Below are 21,807 nucleotides of genomic sequence, written 5' to 3'. Positions count from 1 at the left end.
CTCTACGCGCCCTTCTTCCTCTGCGCGCCCCTTCTTTCCTCTCTGCAGCCCCTTCTTTCTCTGCGCGCCCTTCTTGTTGAATGCTCGTCCCAGACGCGCCAATGGAATAGACCGAATTGATGCCAAGCTCTGCCTGTGAACTGGAAACTGTGAAGACAAGTTGTGGGTGCCAACAGGGTGCTTTGCAATTTGAAACGTTGGAAAGTGTTTGCTACATTTTGTGAACCTATTTTTGTGTGGAAACAATCATTGAAATCGACAAGAAACATACATCTTCAAGAAGAGACTAACTGGAAATGTGAAGCCTGCGAGGGCTATGAGCAAAGCCAGAAGAGTGTTGCAGCAGCACATGAACACATTCATTGCCCTCCAATATTCAGTGCAGCAATTGTTTAAGGAGGAGAGGGAGCATGTTGATCTTTCAGACTGGTGTCTGTCTAGTTCGAACCAAGTCAAGTGGAAGGAATTTCACCAGTGGAAGGTCATCAGCAACTCCATATCTCGAATGGAACCTGAAGCTGAAGCTGAACGTGGCTGTTCTTGTAGAGCGTGCTGCTGGCTTGAAGCAAAAACACGCTTTGGAAAAGGAGCACGCGGAATTGCAAGCAGGAAAGAAAAAGTTGGCAATGGAAACAGAGATTGCAGCCATAACAGTAAAACTCAAAGCATCAAGAAACAAAGGAAAGGAGACTAGGAAAGGAAACAAGATTACAATCAAGGAAACAAAGCACCCAGAACCGGCATCCACTCCAAATCCAACCAGATCCATCCACAACACATCTCCCTGTTCTCTCAGCTTGGGAGATGGAAATGTACTCAAAGACTCCCAAGGAGAAGACGGCCATCTTCCAAGGAGATGAAGACAACAAGAAAGGAGGTGGAGCTGCAGAGAAAGAAGAAGAAACTTCTGTGAGCAGTGCCTGGTCTCATAGGAGACACCACCTGGTCTCATTGGAGACACCACCTGGTCTCACTGGAGACACCAGCATGGTCTCATTGGAGACACCACCTGGTCTCACTGGAGACACCACCTGGTCTCGTTGGAGACACCACCTGGTCTCATTGGAGACACCACCTGGTCTCACTGGAGACACCACCTGGGTCTCATTGGGAGACACCACCTGGTCTCATTGGAGACACCAACCTGGTCTCATTGGAGACACCACCTGGTCTCTTCAGGAGACACCACCTGAGTCTCACTGGAGACACCACCTGGTCTCATTCGGAGACACCACCTGGTCTCACTGGAGATACCACCTGGTCTCCTGGAGACACTACCTGGTCTCCCTGGAGACACCACCTGGTATCACTGGAGACACCACCTGGTCTCACTGGAGACACCAGTGATGTCACAGGAAGGCCAAAGAGATCACCAAGGACATCAACCACCGAGCCACTGCCTGTTCACCCCGCTATCATCCAGAAGGCGAGGTCAGTACAGGTGCATCAAAGCTGGGACCGAGAAACTGAAAAACAGCTTCTATCTCAAGTGCCATCAGACTGTTAAATAGCCATCACTAACTAGCACATTAGATGCTGCTGCTGCCCTATTGAAATCACTGGCCACTTTAAGAAATGGAACACTAGTCACTTTAATAATGTTTACATATCTTGCACTACTCATCTCATATGTATATACTGTATTCTATAATATTCTACTGTATCTTAGTCCATGCTGCTCTGTCATTGCTTGTCCATATATGTATATATTCTTAAATTCCATTCCATACTTAGATTTGTGTGTATTGGGTATATGTTGTGAAATTGTTAGATATTACTTGTTAGATATTACTGCACTGTCGGAGCTAGAAGCACAAGCATTTCGCTACACCCGCTATAACATCTGCTAAACACGTGTATGTGACAAATAACATTTGATTTGATTTGGTCATACTGAGACACCACCTGGTCGTACTGGGGCCGGTGACAGTCACACACTCCAAGGTTAAAACCTCAAACGTGAAGCAAGGAAAAAAGTTCAGTGGATGACAGTAAAAGAGACTGGACTGAAGCTGACCACGACGCCTCTGAGGCATTCAGTAGACTATATGCACAAAACTCTCCTCCAACATCACAAGCAATGGGTGGCAAAAAGAAACTGGACTGAACTTGACCACGATGCCTATGAGGCATTCATGCAAATGATGGCACAAAACCCTGCACCATCATCACAGGGTTTACCTCCTACTGAGTACAGGATCCCAACAGGGAGACCATGGTGCACCAAGCTGCATTCTGCAAGCAACATCATTCAACCACAGCATCAGCCACTAACACTGAACTGAACGTTGTGAGATTGTTAGAGCTCTGTTGTGAATGATCCTAAACCATGCTTGATACTCCCCTTTTAAGATGCTCGTTGCCCCCTTTAAGAGCTCTGTTGTGAATGATCCTAAACCATGCTTGATACTCCGGTTTTAAGATGCTGTTGCCTTTAAGAGCTCTGTTGTGAATGTGCCTAAACCATGCTTGATAACTCCCCTTTCTTAAGATGCCGTTGCCCCTTTTAAGAGCTCTGTTGTGAATGATCCTAAACCATGCTTGATGCTCCCCTTTTAAGATGCTGTTGCCCCTTTAAGAGCTCTGTTGTGAATGTGCCTAAACCATGCTTGATACTCCCCTTTTAAGATGCCGTTGCCCCTTTAAGAGCTCTCGTTGTGAATGATCCTAAACCATGCTTGATACTCCGGTTTTAAGATGCCGTTGCCTTTTAAGAGCTCTGTTGTGAATGTTCCTAAACCATGCTTGATACTCCGGTTGTAACTGCATTTTTAAAACAATGCATTAGCACTAATTGTAGGAGTAGAAATAAATGTTTTATCAATGGAAAGCTTGGATCCCCCTCTTTTTTTAACAAAGGCCAAAACTGCTTTCAAAAAGTGTTTCCCCGTGATTGCATTAAGAGTTGTTGTCCGTTGACTGCTTGAATAAACGGCCCTACAAAAGGCAAAGAGCATCAACTAGAAAACAGTACAACTGAAGACAAAAAAGCCTTTAAAGTTGTTTTTTGCTGTCCAGCCAAATATGTATGTAGGCAGATAAGTGTAAATGCACTGATGTATTTGAACTCAACAATGCCCTTGCTGATGGAAGGAGATTTCACTCAAAATCTCACGATAAATGGCACCATTCATTCTTTCTTTTACACGGATCAGTCGTCCTGGTCCCTTTGCAGAAAAAACAGCCCCAAAGCATGATGCTTCCACCCCCATGCTTCACAGTAGGTATGGTGTTCTTTGGTTGCAACTCAGCATTCTTTGTCCTCCAAACACGATGAGTTCAGTTTTTATTTGGTTTCATCTGACCATATGACATTCTCCCAATCCTCTTCTGGATCATCCAAATGCACTCTAGCAAACTTCAGACGGGCCTGGACATGTACTGGCTTAAGCAGGGGGACACGTCTGGCACTGCAGGATTTGAGTCCCTGGCGGCGTAGTGTGTTACTGATGGTAGGCTTTGTTACTTTGGTCCCAGCTCTCTGCAGGTCATTCACTAGGTCCCCCCGTGTGGTTCTGGGATTTTTGCTCACCGTTCTTGTGGATCATTTTGACCCCAAGGGTGAGATCTTCCGTGGAGCCCCAGATCGAGGGAGATTATCAGTGGTCTTGTATGTCTTCCATTTCCTAATAATTGCTCCCACAGTTGATTTCTTCAAAACCAAGCTGCTTACCTATTGCAGATTCAGTCTTCCCAGCCTGGTGCAGGTCTACAATTTTGTTTCTGGTGTCCTTTGACAGCTCTTTGGTCTTAGCCATAGTGGAGTTTGGAGTGTGACTGTTTGAGGTTGTGGACAGGTGTCTTTTATACTGATAACAAGTTCAAACAGGTGCCATTAACACAGGTAACGAGTGGAGGACAGAGGAGCCTCTTAAAGAAGAAGTTACAGGTCTGTGAGAGCCAGAAATCTTGCTTGTTTGTAGGTGACCAAATACTTATTTTCCACCATAATTTGCAAATAAATTCATTAAAAATCCTACAATGTGATTTTCTGGATTTTTTTTTCCTCAATTTGTCTGTCATAGTTGACGTGTACCTATGATGAAAATTACAGGCCTCTCTCATCTTTTTTAAGTGGGATAACTTGCACAATTGGTGGCTGGACTAAATACTTTTTTTCCCCACTGTATGTCGTAGGGTAGATAAGTGTAAATGCACTGATGTATCATCTTATTATGACCACTGATCTGACCTATGACCCCTAAAATGCTGATACTGCACTCTGCCTTTGTATGACCATAAACAGCTGTATGGGTCATGCAAAAAGCAAAGTGCAGTATGTAAAACATCTAAATGTGTTTATCCAGCTTTCTTGTGGTTTTTAATGGTGTTATGTAGTTGTGTTTTCATGTTTTGGAATGTTGTATTGTAGCAACCCTCAAGCTGTTTTATCCATAAGGTAAGAACTATTTCATCACGGAGAATGTTTATACTTCTGTGACTTTGTATTAATATCAATGCTGTCCTTTTCTTTATGTTAGCTGAGCGTTTCAATATTTTGTTTGCTATCTTTCTTACCATTATCTGGGTTTTTGCATTTCAATGCGAGTTAAACCATAATGTTTCCCCGTGATTGTGCCATGTTTATTCTGGTGATAACTGGATCACTAGCTGTCTCATGGAGTGTGTGAGGGGTGAGTGTGGATGGTCGGGATGGCCTGAACTCAGAGCCTGATAGAATACCAAGGAAAACCGTAGTAACTGCAGTAGAACATGGTGGAACAAAGCCAGATGGCAGTAACTTCACTTACTGCTGTTTCCTTGGTTTTTACTGGGATTTTGTAGTTACAGCAAATTTGACCCTCCATTTTCTCTAAAACAGAAGATAATTGAACCAGGACACTTTGTCACAAGATATAACAGATACTACGAAGCCTGATTTAAGTCTGAACTCATCTTTGACCAAATGTGTAGCAGCAGTTTGCAATTGTACGGCAGAATAGCTGTGTACATAATCCTAATACCTCTTCATGGACTACATTTGAACACTTGAACAGTGTCTTCTTTTAGGGCGTGAACTGGTATGGTATGGTAAGATTACCTAGTGGGGCTAGTAACTGAAAGGTTGCTGGTTCGAATACCTGAGCCGTCAAGGTAAAAATCTGTCTGTGCCCTTCAGAAAAAGGCACTTACACCTGATTTTCTCCAGGGGGCGCCGTACTACTATGACCCTGTGAAACAACACATTTCACTGCATCTATCAGTGACAATACATTTAAAAATATTGTATTTCTTTATTACAACAGTTAATTTAACAATGCTGGTTATAAATCTTGTTGACATTCATCCAAGGACACCTTGACTTGCATTACACTCTCACTTCTGTTGATGGATAGAGACACCAGACAAGATGAGAGCATCAACAGAAGACACAGAGAAAGTGATGGAGAGAGACAGAGGAGGGGGAGAACACACAGTAGACTATCACTAAAAAGCTGATATAGGGATTCTAATTACTGCAGAGAGAGAGAGAGAGAGAGAGAGAGAGAGAGAGAGAGAGAGAGAGAGAGAGAGAGAGAGAGAGAGAGAGAGAGAGAGAGAGAGAGAGAGAGAGAGAGAGAGAGAGAGAGAGAGAGAGAGAGAGAGAGAGAGAGAGAGAGAGTGTGTGTTTAGGTACTGTGGGATTATTTAATCAGTTTGGCTCATTGGACAGGTCAGAGTCTATATTTGAAGTTCTTGAGTGGTTTTTGGCAATACACTGGTGATGTATTCATGGATTTAGCTGTTGAAATTCCTTCCCGGACCCTCCTACTGGCTGTGGGCTAAGCCACCGATGTCTTCAAATCCTAGAGGAGAGAGGAGCTGCTACCCCTGGGGAGAGAGGAGCTGTTACCCCTGGGGAGAGAGGAACTGATACCCCTGGGGAGAGAGGAGCTGTTACCCCTGGGGGAGAGAGGAGCTGTTACCCCTGGGTAGAGAGGAGCTGTTACCCCTGGGGAGAGAGGAGCTGTTACCCCTGGGGAGAGAGGAGCTGTTACCCCTGGGGAGAGAGGAGCTGCTACCCCTGGGGAGAGAGGGGAGCTCTTACCCCTGGGGGAGAGAGGAGCTGCTACCCCTGGGGAGAGAAGGAGCTGCTACCCCTGGGGAGAGAGGAGCTGTTACCCCTGGGGAGAGAGGAGATGCTACCCCTGGGGAGAGAGGAGCTGCTACCCCTGGGGAGAGAGGAGCTGCAACGAAGAGAGACTGCGACCCTGCTCAGGAAGAGCTTGACGATTGGTGATTGTTGGGGCACGTTTGGCAGGAGCTTCATTGATGAAGACTGCTGAACTTGCTGATGTTTCACAATATGCCATGGCCGTCTCAGTCACCAGGTCTCAACCCTATTGAAGACAACCATCAACAAAAAACACCAAATTATGGAATTTATTGTGGAAGAATGATGTCACATCCCTCCAATATAGTTTTCTTTTTTTCAACCTTGACAATAAACATTTAATGAACCACAAACACTTGATGTTTAGGGATGGCACACATAGGGAGACAGTTTGCGTTCCTTCTCACATACGCACCTAGGAAGATGCAATGTTTCTCAACCTGTCATTTTACATAATGTTGCAAGACACATACCATCAAATGAATCCATAGACTTTTGTCCATATTTACAGAAAGCTGTCATTTCACAAATTGTTCCTATATTGAAAGGACATAGGGAAAATAAAGTCAAACATTTCAATACAAAATAATAAAAACAATCACAGCATTACTCAGTCTTAATGTATTTTAACCATATTAACCAGTTTAATCAAATTGTTTTCATTTGGAACACTAAATCAGAACTACATTTGGAGTTCCAGACACTTTAGAATGTATGCCAAGGCACATTGTAAGAGCTATAAAGAGACAGGGAGTGGGAGAGAGAACAGGTAGAACCTGATATGGAAATGAGCAGAACAAACAAAAGGAACTTTCCACCACCGAATGATCATTCCAGACTCTACTTCTATTGAGAGACATATAAAAGGTAAGACGACGATTGTTATGTGTATTCAAATTGTTGATGATATTGTTATGTGTATTAATATAGTTGATGATATTGTTATGTGTATTAATATAGTTGATGATATTGTTATGTGTATTAATATAGTTGATGATATTGTTATGTGTATTAATATAGTTGATGATATTGTTATGTGTATTAATATAGTTGATGATATTGTTATGTGTATTCATATAGTTGATGATATGTTTTGTGGACAGTGTTATAATAGGCCTACTCTCCTTAAAATGTTTTGGATATAAATTAGATGCGTGGGTGAATTCGTTTCTGTTTCCATCTGTGTGCCCCAGGTTACACTATCTAGAATCTAAAAGGGTTCTTTGGCTGTCCCCATAGGAGAACCATTTGTAGAACCCTTTTTGGTCCTAGGTAGAACCCTTTTGGGTTCCATGAAGAATCCTTTCCACAGAGGGTTCTACCTGGAACCCAAAAGCGTTCTCCTGTGGGGACAGCCAGAGGACCCTTTTGGAACTCTTTTTCTAAGAGTGTACTGTATCATAGGTCTATAGACTTGTCTTCTCAAAACAGGCTTAATCACACAACAAGCAACTAACATTTTCTCTTTCTAATCTACTGTTAACTCTTTTCACTCAGGAAGGTATGTTGTGTGAAAGAGACAAATAAATACTAACAACAACTTACACTTCCTCAAAACAGGTTGTGTGTGTTCATTAGTGCCCACCGTAGCAAAACGTTTGGCAACAGAAACCGTTTAGGTCACGTGGTACAGCGTTTGGAGTAAACTGTTTATGCAACATTTTAAAACTGTTGGCTGCGGAGTAAACTAATGAATACAACCCAGGTTGTAGCCTACAACTCGGCTGTTGATGTCTGCCTGATGCTGTAACCTGAACTTAGCCTGAGGGGTGTACTATGATGCTAGCTAGATATACTGGTTTTCTAAAGTTAGCTAGCTTCAGTTATCTTCACATTCCATCTCAGGCCTCATCCATAGGAATGTACAGAGTGCCAGTCATCAGGAAGGTGCTCTCAGCAGAACAGAAAATATACAATGACTTGACAGTTTAATCATACAAAATGGCGCTAACTGGACGTGGGCAAGTCAAATTCAATCAGTGGAGGTTGCTGAGGGGGGGACGGCTCATATTAATGATACCATTACACCTATTCCGCTCCAGCCATTACCACAAGCCCGTCCTCCCCAATTAAGGTGCCACCAACCTCCTGTGAATTCAATATATCAATATTCATTCGTCATAGTTCTACATTTCACATTTCCTTTGATAAATGTAATTGTATCATAGTTCTACTATAGTGTAGCGATCTGTGCAACTTCCGGCGTGAGTTTACTGTGAACACTGAGGCTGTACCCACTTTAAGTTACAGTTTTAACAGAGACCAAGTAGGCTATTTGATCATAATGTAAAAAAGGCCTCCAATAACATTTAACATGGAAATAGCTGTTCTATCATTCAGCCTACAGTAGCAGCCAATGTGTGGTGTTCAATGTAAGCCTACATTCCATGAGACATTCCAAAAACATGCAGAGCTTGACATTTACCTGTTTATCTACTTGTCCTTCACACAAGGAGGAAATGACTGGAACATGTTGTTGTGTTTGATGCAAGAAACCACTTTACTAAATAAAATGCATCATTATTCCCATACCATTATTACAGAGAATCAGACTAATTATGCTACCCTCTGCCTATTGGCTACTTAGTTTATTCAAGCATGTCTCAAAATACAACACTGCCCCCTTTAAGACAAAAAAGCTCTTTACCTGACTCACTTTTTTAAAGATGTCTAGAAATGTACACGTTTTGTGCTGTTGTAGGAAGCAATCACTCCCCTATTGCTGACTACAAATGATCTATAACTGGGATAATAACTCACTAACTATCAAAGGATATGAACACATGATCTATAACTGGGATAATAATTCACTAACTAGCAAAGGATATGAACACATGATCTATAACTGGGATAATAACTCACTAACTATCAAAGGATATGAACACATGATCTATAACTGGAATAATAACTCACTAACTATCAAAGGATATGAACAAATTATCTATAACTGGGATAATATCTCACTAACTATCAAAGGATATGAACACATGATCTATAACTGGGATAATAACTCACTAACTAGTAAAGGATATGAACAAATGATCTATAACTGGGATAATAACTCACTAACTAGCAAAGGATATGAACACATGATCTATAACTGGGATAATAACTCACTAACTAGCAAAGGATATGAACAAATGATCTATAACTGGGATAATAACTCACTAACTAGCAAAGGATATGAACAAATGTCCACACGTCGCTACATGTAGCTCTTGCTTTGATCTCAAAACAAGCACATCTACTCACGACCGCTGATGCTGTAAAACAGTCCAGTTCAAAGTGAATGGTACAAATCCATATATAGCAATGGTCTATTTGCATATAAAGTACCAGTCAACAGTTTGGACACACCTACTCATTCAAGGGTTTTTCTTTATTTTTACTATTTTATACATATGGAATCATGTAGTAACCAAAAAAGGGGTTAAACAAATAAAAATATATTTTAGATTTTAGATTCTTCAAAGTAGCCACCCTTTGCCTTGATGACAGCTTTGCACACTCTTGGCATTCTCTCAACCAGCTTCACCTGGAATGCTTTTCCAACAGTCTTGAAAGAGTTCCCACATATGCTGAGCACTTGTTGGCTGCTTTTCCTTCACTCTGCGTTCCAACTCATCCCAAACCATCTCAATTGGGTTGAGGTCGGGTGATTGTGGAGGCCAGGTCATCTGATGCAGCACTCCATCACTCTCCTTCTTGGTCAAATAGCCCTTACATAGCCTGGAGGTGTGTTATGTCATTGTCCTGTTGAAAACAAATTATAGTCCCACTAAGCGCAAACCAGATGGGATGGCGTATCGCTGCAGAATGCTGTGGTAGCCATGCTGGTTAAGTGTGCCTTGAATTCTAAATAATTCACAGACAGTGTCACCAGCAAAGCACCCCCACACCATAACACCTCCTCCTCCATGCTTTACGGTGGGAACTACACATGCCGAGATCATCCGTTCACCCACACCGCTTCTCACAAAGACACGGCGGTTGGAACCAAAAATCTCACATTTGGACCCATCAGACCAAAGGACAGATTTCCACTGGTCTAATATTTATTGCCCATATTTCTTGGCCCAAGCAAGTCTCTTCTTCTTATTGGTGTCCTTTAGTAGTGGTTTCTTTGCAGCAATTCAACCATGAAGGCCTGATTCACACAGTCCCCTCTGAACAGTTGATGTTGAGATGTGTCTGTGACTTGAACTCTGTGAAGCATTTATTTGGGCTGCAATTTCTGAGGCTGGTAACTTTAATGAACCTATCCTCTGCAGCAGAGGTAACTCTGGGTCTTCTTTTCCTGTGGCGGTCCTCATGAGAGCCAGTTTCATCATAGCGCTTGATGGTTTTTGCGACTGCACTTGAAGAAACTTTCAAAGTTCTTGACATTTTCCAGATTGACTGACCTTCATGTCTTAAAGTAATGATGGGCTGTTGTTTCTCTTTGCTTATTTGAGCTGTTCTTGCCATAATATGGACTTGGTCTTTTACCAAATAGGGCTATCTTCTGTATACCACCCATACCTTGTCAGAACACAACTGATTGGCTCAAACGCATTAAGGAAATAAATTCTACAAATTAACTTTTAACAAGGCACACCTCTTAATTGAAATGCATTCCAGGTGACTACCTCATGAAGCTGTTTGAGAGAATGCCAAGAGTGTGCAAAGCTGTTATCAAGGCAAAGGGTGGCTACTTTGAAGAATCTCAAATATAAAATATATTTTGATTTGTTTAACACTTTTTTGGTTACTACATAATTCCATATGTGTTATTTCATAGTTTTGATGTCTTCACTATTATTCTACAATGTAGAAAATAGTAAAAATAAAGAAAAACCCTTGAATGAGTAGGTGTGTCCAAACTTTTGAGTGGCTAATATTGCATTGATACGATCACAATTCCCACAGTAAAGGGAAACGTTGATAGTGATAACTAACGGTGAAATCTCTAGAAATCTCGTGCTTTTCTGTGCACGCTGATATTTCTTCTGTGTGGCAGTTCAGGGGGAGCTGTGAGCCTGCGCACGGGCGCAGCTTAGAGGGAACATTGGTCACAATTCCAACCAAGTAACCCTATTGGTGCCAATGGAGCCATGCGTAGGGTGACTGTAACCCTATTGGTGCCAATGGAGCGATGCGTAGGTGACTGTAACCATTGGTGCCAATGGAGCGATGCGTAGGGGTGACTGTAACCCTATTGGTGCCAATGGAGCGATGCGTAGGGTGACTGTAACCCTATTGGTGCCAATGGAACGATGCGTAGGGTGACTGTAACCCTATTGGTGCCAATGGAACGATGCGTAGGGTGACTGTAACCCTATTGGTGCCAATGGAGCGATGCGTAGGGTGACTGTAACCCTATTGGTGCCAATGGAGCGATGCGTAGGGTGACTGTAACCCTATTGGTGCCAATGGAGCGATGCGTAGGGTGACTGTAACCCTGTTGGTGCCAATGAGCGATGCGTAGGGTGACTGTAACCCTATTGGTGCCAATGGAGCGATGCGTAGGGTGACTGTAACCCTATTGGTGCCAATGGAGCGATGCGTAGGGTGATTGTAACCTATTGGTGCCAATGGAGCGATGCGTGAGGGTGACTGTAACCTATTGGTGCCAATGGAGCGACGTGTAGGGTGACTGTAACCCTATTGGTGCCAATGGAGCGATGCGTAGGGTGATTGTAACCCTATTGGTGCCAATGGAGCGATGCGTAGGGTGACTGTAACCCTATTGGTTCCAATGGAGCGATGCGTGGGTGACTGTAACCCCATTGGTGCCAATGGAGCGATGCGTAGGGTGACTGTAACCCTATTGGTGCCAATGGAGCGTGCGTAGGGTGACTGTAACCTATTGGTGCCAATGGAGCGATGCGTAGGGTGACTGTAACCCTATTGGTGCCAATGGAGCGTCGTAGGGTGACTGTAACCCTATTGGTGCCAATGGAGCGATGCGTAGGGTGACTGTAACCCTATTGGTGCCAATGGAGCGAGCGTGAGGGGTGACTGTAACCCTATTGGTGCCAATGGAGCGATGCGTAGGGGTGACTGTAACCCTATTGGTGCCAATGGAGCGATGCGTAGGGTGACTGTAACCCTATTGGTGCCAATGGAGCGATGCGTAGGGTGACTGTAACCCTGTTGGTGCCAATGGAGCGTGCGTAGGGTGACTGTAACCCTATTGGTGCCAATGGAGCGTGCGTAGGGTGATTGCCTTTCACACGAGCAACCCTGGTTCTTCCCCTGCCCTGCTGTTCGCTACATTGGTGTCAGAAGTGGAATGGCGGCTGTGAGGCCATCAGAACGCACGGCCCGGATGTGTGAGTAGTCAACTTCCCGTTCGAGGGGGCAGTGTGAGCCACATTCCAATTCCCACCATGTGGGTTAACCCCATTGGTGCGATGCGTAGGGTGTTTTGCCTTTCTCACCATCGACCTGGGTTCTCTTCCCTGCCCTGTTTGATACACTACTGATATCATAGACTACCTGTTGAACACAGAGACACAATAATATGAGTGAAAGGATTTGAGGATGATATCAGTAAGTGTTGATTTAGAGTTGTCTTTGGGTTCAGTCGTCCAGCTGCCTTTATCGATTGGGTGAAATATAATAAATGACATGGCCTCAGAGTTGGGAGATAACCAGTCCCAGTTTAAATCACCATGACAACCATTTCATTATTTCCCCAGCGCAGCAAGGGAATCTAGAGACTCAACTTTAGAAAATACATTTAAACATACATACAGTTGAAGTCGGAAGTTTACATACACTTAGGTTGGAGTCATTAAAACTTTTTTTTTCAACCACTCCACAAATTTCTTGCTAACAAACTATAGTTTTGGCAAGTCGGTTAGGACATCTACTTTGTGCATGACACAAGTAATTTTTCCAACAATTGTTTACAGACAGATTGTTTCACATATAATTCACTGTATCACAATTCCAGTGGGCCAGAAGTTTACGTACACTAGGTTGACTGTGCCTTTAAACAGCTTGGAAAAATTCCATAAAATTATGTCATGGCTTTAGAAGCTTCTGTTAGGCTAATTGACATCATTTGAGTCAATTGGAGGTGTACCTGTGGATGTATTTCAAGGCCTACCTTCAAACTCAGTGCCTCTTTGCTTGACATCATGGGAAAATAAAAATAAATCAGCCAAGACCTCAGAAAATTATTGTAGACCTCCACAAGTCTGGTTCATCCTTGGGAGCAATTTCCAAACACCTGAAGGTACCACGTTCATCTGTACAAACAATAGTACGCAAGTATAAACACCATGGGACCACGAGCCGTCATACTGCTCAGGAAGGAGACGCGTTCTGTCTCCTAGAGATGAACGTGACTTTGGTGCGAAAAGTGAAAATCAATCCCAGAACAACAAAAAAGGACCTTGTGAGGATAAGGGAGGAAACAGGTACAAAAGTATCTATATCCACAGTAAAACGAGTCCTATATCGACATAACCTGAAAGGCCGCCAGGAAGGAAGATGCCATTGCTCCAACACCCGCCATAGATAAGCAAGACTACGGTTTGCAACTGCACATGGTGACATCGGATCGTACTTTTTGGAGAAATGTCCTCTGGTCTGATGAAACAAAAATAGAACTGTTTGGCCATAATGACCATCGTTATGTTTGGAGGAAATATGGGGTGGCTTGCAAGCCCGAAAGAACACCATCCCAACCGTGAAGCACAGGGGTGGCAGCATCATGCTGTGGGGGTGCTTTGCTGCAGGGGGACTGGTGCACTTCACAAAATAGATGGCATCACGAGGAAGGAAAATTATGTGGATATATTGAAGCAACATCTCAAGACATTAGTCATGAAGTTAAAGCTTGGTTGCAAATGGGTCTTCCAAATGGACAATGACCCCAAGCATGCTTCCAAAGTTGTGGCCAAATGGCTTAATGACAACAAAGTCAAGGTATTGGAGTGGCCATCACAAAGCCCTGACCTCAATCCTATAGAACATTTGTGGGCAGAACTGAATAAGTGTTTGCGAGCAAGGAGGCCTACAAACCTGACTCAGTTACACCAGCTCTGTCAGGAGGAATGGGCCAAAAATTCACCCAACTTATTGTGGGAAGCTTGTGAAGGCTACCCGAAAAGTTTGACCCAAGTTTAACAATATAAAGGCAATGCTACCAAATACTAATTGAGTGTATGTAGACTTCTGACCCACTGGGAATGTGATGACATAAATAAAAGCTGAAATAAATAATTCTCTCTACTATTATTCTGACATTTCACATTCTTAAAATAAAGTGGTGATCCTAACTGACCTAAGAGAGGGAATTTTTACTAGGATTAAATGTCAGGAATTGTGAAAAACTGAGTTTAAATGTATTTGGCTAAAGTGTGTAAAAGTCCGACTTCAACTGTATATCTAAGAGAGATAAAAAGAGTGCAAATGCAGTACTGTGCAGTTATTTAGTGTACAGTTGAGAGATGGCGTGATGTGGTGTGCAGCATAGAGTGTATAGTCCTTTAGTCTCTATGGACCAGATGGCCAGTTGGTGAGGGCTACAGCATGGGAAAAGAAACTGTTCAGATGGGGGTCTATAACATCCAATCACATAGGTTTACAGCAGCTCACAGTTGCAACATCATTGCTAATAATGTAAACTGCCTTGGTTTAGATAAAGACAAGCTCTGTAGAGATGTAGGATCCTAATTTAATCAGCCTGTTGCAGGACAACTAAAACGTGTTGTGTATTTGAGAGTTAAAAAGACTGCTGAAGTTTGTCATTTAAATTTTTCCACCTTTCCCCTTTTGAAAAATGTCAATTTATTATAATCCACATAATATTTCAAATGTCGTGTTACTTCAGGATTATTTTCCTGCTGTAGCAAAACGGGCTCAAATGAAGATCCTACATCTGTAGCAATATACCTGTCTTTAATGTACAGTGGGGAGAACAAGTATTTGATACACTGCCGATTTTGCAGGTTTTCCTACTTACAAAGCATGTAGAGGTCTGTAATTTTTATCATAGGTACACTTCAACTTTGAGAGACGGAATCTAAAAACAAAAATCCAGAAAATCACATTGTATGATTTTAAGTAATTAATTTGCATTTTATTGTATGACATAAGTATTTGATACATCAGAAAAGCAGAACTTAATATTTGGTACAGAAACCTTTGTTTGCAATTACAGAGATCATACGTTTCCTGTAGGTCTTGACCAGGTTTGCACACACTGCAGCAGGGATTTTGGCCCACTCCTCCATACAGACCTTCTCCAGATCCTTCAGGTTTCGGGGGCTGTCGCTTGGCAATACGGACTTTCAGCTCCCCTCCAAAGATTTTCTATTGGGTTCAGGTCTGGAGACTGGCTAGGCCACTCCAGGACCTTGAGATGCATCTTACGGAGCCACTCCTTAGTTGCCCTGGCTGTGTGTTTCGGTCGTTGTCATGCTGGAAGACCCAGCCACGACCCATCTTCAATGCTCTTACTGAGGGAAGGCCAAGATCTGCGATACATGGCCCCATCCATCTTCCCCTCAATACGGTGCAGTCATCCTGTCCCCTTTGCAGAAAAGCATCCCCAAAGAATGATGTTCCCACCTCCATGCTTCACGGTTGGGATGGTGTTCTTGGGGTTGTACTTATCCTTCTTCTTCCTCCAAACACGGCGAGTGGAGTTTAGACCAAAAGCTTTTTTTTTGTCTCATCAAACCACATGACCTTCTCCCATTCCTCGTCTGGATCATCCAGATGATCATTGGCAAACTTCAGACGGGCCTGGACATGCTCTGGCTTGAGCAGGGGGACCTTTGCGTGCGCTGCAGGATTTTAATCCATGACGGCGTAGTGTGTTACTAATGGTTTTCTTTGAGACTGTGGTCCCAGCTCTCTTCAGGTCATTGACCAGGTCCTGCCATGTAGTTCTTGGGCTGATCCTCACCTTACTCATGATCATTGATGCCCCACGAGGTGAGATCTTGCATGGAGCCCCCAGACCGAGGGTGATTGACCGTCATCTTGAACTTCTTCCATTTTCTAATAATTGCGCCAACAGTTGTTGCCTTCTCACCAAGCTGCTTGCCTATTGTCCTGTAGCCCATCCCAGCCTTGTGCAGGTCTAAAATGTTATCCCTGATGTCCTTACACAGCTCTCTGGTCTTGGCCATTGTGGAGAGGTTCAAGTCTGTTTGATTGAGTGTGTGGACAGGTGTCTTTATACAGGTAAATCGAGTTCAAACAGGTGCAGTTAATACAGGTAATAAGTGGAGAACAGGAGGGCTTCTTAAAGAAAAACTAACAGGTCTGTGAGAGCCGGAATTCATACTGGTTGGTAGGTTATCAAATACTTATGTCATGCAATAAAATGCAAATAATTACTTAAAAATCATACAATGTGATTTTTTGGATGTTTGTTTTAGATTATGTCTCTCAAAGTTGAAGTGTACATATGATAAAAATGACAGACCTCTACATGCTTTGTAAGTAGGAAAACCTGCAAAATCGGCAGTGTATCAAATACTTGTTCTCCCCACTGTACATGGCTATATTAGGAGGAAATGATTCTCTTTAGACCATTGTTTTTTGACCATATGACATATTTTATTTACTGTTGCTTAGGCTGGTTGAATGAGTTCCCTATGAGAGGCTACTTCATCTGCAAGAAAACAGGCGGCCGCACCAGTTTCCTCATATGAAATTAAAAGTAAGTGTGTAGCCACTGCACTTACAAAATGGCTGTTGAAACTGTGGGACACATTTCTCGGCAACATTAAAATGAGGCTAAATGTGTTGATTTGAAGGAAAGACGGAAAGACTCTGGTAAGTCTAGCCTACATAGAACTATTATATTAGAAAGTTAGGTCGTTTACAGACATTCAGTAGTCAGAGTAGGTTTGATATATGATCACTTATCATAATGACCAACCTAATGGTCTCTGTTGGAAATGTGAAACATATCATGCCTAGGCTACATGCTCTGTCCTGCTACTGGTAGGCCTGTAACGTTCTGGGAACTGATCTGAACAGGTTTAGGCTGGTCATCTAGGATATGTAGGCTATAGCTGAGGTATAGACCTTCATCTGCATATCACTAACAAACCACTATTATATACTCAGCAAAAAAAGAAACGTCCCTCTCACTGTCAACTGCGTTTGTTTTTAGCAAACTTAACATATGTAAATATTTGTGTGAACATAACAAGATTCAACAACTGAGACATAAACTGAACAAGTTCCACAGAAATTGAAAAATGTGTCCCTGAACAAAAGGGGGATCAAAATCAAAAGTAACAGTTAGTATCTGGTGTGGCCACCAGCTGCATTAAGTACTGCAGTGCATCTCCTCCTCATGGACTGCACCAGATTTCCCAGTTCTTGCTGTGAGATGTTACCCCACTCTTCCACCAAGGCACCTGCAAGTTCCCAGACATTTCTGGGGGATTGGCCCTAGCCCTCACCCTCCTATCCAACAGGTCCCAGATGTGCTCAATGGGATTGAGATCCGGGCTCTTCGCTGGCCATGGCAGAACACTGACATTCCTGTCTTGCAGGAAATCACGCACAGAACGGGCAGTATGGCTGGTGGCATTGTCATGCTGGAGGGTCATGTCAGGATGAGCCTGCTGGAAGGGTACCACATGAGGGAGGAGGATGTCCTTCCTGTAACGTACAGTGTTGAGATTGCCTGCAATGACAACAAGCTCAGTCCGATGATGCTGTGACACATCGCCCCAGACCATGACGGACCCTCCACCTCCAAATCGATCCCGCTCCAGAGTACAGGCCTCGGTGTAACGCTCATTCCTTCTACGATAAACGTGAATCCGACCATCACCCCTGGTGAGACAAAACCGCGACTCATCAGTGAAGAGCACTTTTTGCCAGTCCTGTCTGGTCCAGCGACGGTGTGTTTGTGCCCATATGTGACGTTGTTGCCGGTGATGTCTGGTAGGGGCCTGCCTTACAACAGGCCTACAAGCCCTCAGTCCAGCCTCTCTCAGCCTATTGCGGACAGTCTGAGCAGTGATGGAGGGATTGTGCTTTCCTGGTGCTTTCCTGGGCAGTTGTTGTTGCCATCCTGTACCTGTACCGCAGGTGTCATTTTCGGAGGTACCGATCCTGTGCAGGTGTTGTTACACGTGGTCTGCCACTGCGAGGATGATCAGCTGTCCGTTCTGTCTCCCTGTAGCGCTGTCTTAGCCGTCTCACAGTACGGACATTGCAATTTATTGCCCTGGCCACATCTGCAGTCCTCATGCCTCCATGCAGCATGCCTAAGGCACGTTCACGCAGATGAGTAAGGACCCTGGGCATCTTTCTTTTGGTGTTTTTCAGAGTCAGTAGAAAGGCCTCTTTAGTGTCCAAAGTTTTCATAACTGTGACCTTAATTGCCTACCGTCTGTAAGCTGTTAGTGTCTTAGCGACCGTTCCACAGGTGCATGTTCATTAATTTTTTATGGTTCATTGAACAAGCATGGGAAACAGTGTTTAAATCCTTTACAATGAAGATATGTGTTATTTGGATTTTTACGAATTATCTTTGAAAGACAGGGTCCTGAAAAAGGGACGTTTTTTTTTTGCTGAGTTTATATTATAACCTAGCCTACTTTACATAATATAACATATCTTACTTGTTGCAAAAAATACTTTCTGAATGGATCAGTGATTTCCCCTCAGATCAATCATGCCCGTTTTAGCCCTTCTGTCTACATTCTCAGATTCAAAGACAACAAATAGCCGACTTTTAATTAATACAAATACGTGTGAGACATGGCCTTTGTGTTGCTGCACTGTCTATAACTACCTTAACAAACAGTGACTTATTATTATTATTGACAGTTAACATGGAGAAGAGATGTCACAACCAGATGTTCGTCTGATTGCATTAAATAGCCTGACTGTTTCGATATGTCTCTTAGTAAATGTTTTATTTCTAAGAGATCATGAGTAAAAGAGAACAATGGACATTCTAGAATGAGTTGTCACTGTGTTCCCACAACCAACATGCTGCATCTCTGTTTAGGGGTCAGTGGTCTAAAATGAGTCTCTCTGGGGAGAGAGAAGGGGGCCCTGCCTCTAAAATGAGTCTCTGGGGAGAGAGAGGAGGGGGTCCTGCCTCTAAAATGAGTCTCTCTGGGGAGAGAGAGAAGGGGGGCCCTGCCTCTAAAATGCGCTCTCCAGGGAACATGACACCAAAGCTAAGAGGTGAGAGGTCAATTTTATGAAGAATTTATTCATGTTTATTTACACAATAAATAGCTATCTTAAGATGAATGCACTTCCTGTAAATCACTCTGGATAAGAGCATCTGCTAAATCAGGAGTTCTCAATCCGGGGTCAGGGGTCCGCGGGAGGTACTGCAGGGGTTCTGCAGCACCCTGACTGGACTCGTTGCAATGGAAGACATTTGATAGAATTTTCACACGACACCCACCACTTTGCCTACTCTTCATTATTGCCTAATATAATGGAATGCATATATTTTTAACCAATTCTGATGAATGTTACAAGCAGAATTTTGACAATATTACCATTATACCAATCCACTCTTCACACCCGTTTAACAACTCTAAATAGCTTTGGCATCGTAGGCATCAGGGTCCCTTGTCAATAATGTTGCCTACAACTTTGCATACAATGTTCATTTTCATCGAACACATATTTCGCCTATGATGCCTTCAATTGCCCAATTTATAGCCATTGCCAATTTAGGATTCAATTTTTTAACAACGTGATGTTGCGCTCCAAAGTGATAACTTGAAATAACATGATATAGGTAATTAAATAATAAAGTTAGATATATTTTTGGGTTCAGTGAAGAAGAACCTTTAGAGTTCTGATCAACGAAAGGTGAATGTTTTGAGGATGTGAACCCAGCAGCCCTCCAGTGGTCAGATCAAGCCCGCCCGTTTTTTCCAGCGCCCGGCCCGTGATTCGAACCAGCCACCTTTCTGCCATAGGTCCAACTCCTGCCACTGCTCCAACTCCTTAGCCGCTGGGCGAAAACCTGAGTTTATCTTCTGAAATAAGCATGAGTTAATCTGCCAAACCTAAGACAAAATGCTATGCATTCATTTATACCCATAAGAGTAAAATGTCTTAATTCTCAGCACTTATACGACCAATTTTCTACTCTGAGATACTTTGTGGATTTGGGCCCAGATCTCAAAATATTGTTATAAAAAAAACTTTGAATGTTTGTTTTACATATAAAAATAAATAATATAATATTACTAATGTAAGCCACTGTAAAGACTGGGTTTAGTTTATTGTGTGGCTCTGCTCATGTCCGCGTTCTGGAACTGTCCGCGTCCACGTACAGAACTGCCCGCGTCCACGTACGGTTTGGCGCCAAGCATATTGTCCAGTTACGCGCAGAGTGGTCGGTCTGAGGTGATCTTGGGGAACAACGACGGAGTTCTTTACAGTGTTGAGACGCCGAAGTTTATTGTTCAATTTGCTTTTTTTGCGTAATGGTCATAGACAGTATGAGTGTAGCCAGATCCTTTTCACTCGCTATTCTTGTTTAATTGTGTGGTTCACCGGATTCGTCATCATTCTCGAGGGACAGACGAACGACCTGCTAGTTAGCCAAGCTAGTCGGTACAGCTAGCTAAGCTAGCTACTCTACCAGCAGCATCCTAGTTATCCTAGCTACCACTACATCATCACCGGCTGCCTGCATTTCTTGTGGACCGATGGAGCTCCCGGGTTGTTTCTTCCACCTGTTAAATACCGTGGAGGGCTTCTCCCTCTCTCGTTGACGGATGCTGGCCTACGCTCCCTCTGTCCGGTTCTCCTCTCTTCACTAGATGGACGGTAACTTTACCATTTAACCCCTCTGTGTCCAAGGACTGAACTTTTGAATATTATTTTCGGGGCGCCTCAAGTGACATTTTTTACAACGTTTATTTCTGATAAAATTAGTTAATTGCATCCGCCATGGAGCCCAGTTTCATAATATTACCTTCTGTCCCTGGTTATGAAGTAATCGCGAAACAACAGGCCTTATGTTTGGGCATTTTTCACCCTACCAGCTCCTATAAGTTCTATTGAGCTCCGTGACACCGACTCGCCTTCAGAACGTTCTATTCCCAGCCCATTGTTCTGCGTCACAATGCCAGCTTAACTATTGTTATCAATGAGACCTGCCTGCGTTAACCCTGTAGGTTTACCTCAGGTAACTTATTATTAACAAGGTTACGGCTACTTGGTGAGCGCTAACCCTGTATGTTTACCTCAGGTAACTTATTATTACCAAGGTCACTGCTACTTGGTGAGCGTTAACCCTGTAGGTTTACCTCAGGTAACTTATTATTAACAAGGTTACGGTTACGGTTACTTGGTGAGCGCGCTCAATGTTAACCTGAGTACATGTGGTCTGAGGTGATCTTGGGGAACAACGACGGAGTTCGTTACAGTGTTGAGACACGAGTTTATTGTTCAATTTGCTTTTTTAGCGTAATGGTCAGTGACAGTATGAGTGTAGCCAGATCCTTTTCACTCGCTATCCTTGTTTCATCTTGTGGTTCACCGGATTCGTCATCTCTTCACTAGATGGAAGGTAACTTTAGGGGCGGCAGGTAGCTTAGTGGTTAAGAGCGTTGTGCCGGTAACCGAAAGGTTGCTGGTTTTAATCCCCGAGCCGACTAGGTGAAAAATCTGTTGATGTGACCTTGAGCAAGGCACTTAACCCTAATTGCTCCTGTAAGTCGCTCTGGATAAGAGCGTCTGCTAAATGACTAAAA

General features: G+C 43.2%; 1 long non-coding RNA gene across 1 annotated transcript; it reads left to right on the top strand.

Moving 5' to 3' along the window:
• The first annotated feature begins 6,927 nt into the window (after nt 1-6,927).
• Nucleotides 6,928-19,121, top strand: LOC123484329. The gene is made up of 3 exons (XR_006658493.1): nt 6,928-6,961; nt 16,679-16,763; nt 19,083-19,121. It is a non-coding gene; the product is annotated as an uncharacterized LOC123484329 (long non-coding RNA).
• The last annotated feature ends 2,686 nt before the right edge of the window (nt 19,122-21,807 follow it).

Source organism: Coregonus clupeaformis, unplaced genomic scaffold (assembly GCF_020615455.1).
Source record: "Coregonus clupeaformis isolate EN_2021a unplaced genomic scaffold, ASM2061545v1 scaf0274, whole genome shotgun sequence".
NCBI classification, from domain to species: Eukaryota; Metazoa; Chordata; class Actinopteri; order Salmoniformes; family Salmonidae; genus Coregonus; species Coregonus clupeaformis.
The sequence above is the reverse complement of the archived record's forward strand: the minus strand, read 5'-3'. Positions and strand labels throughout refer to the sequence as shown.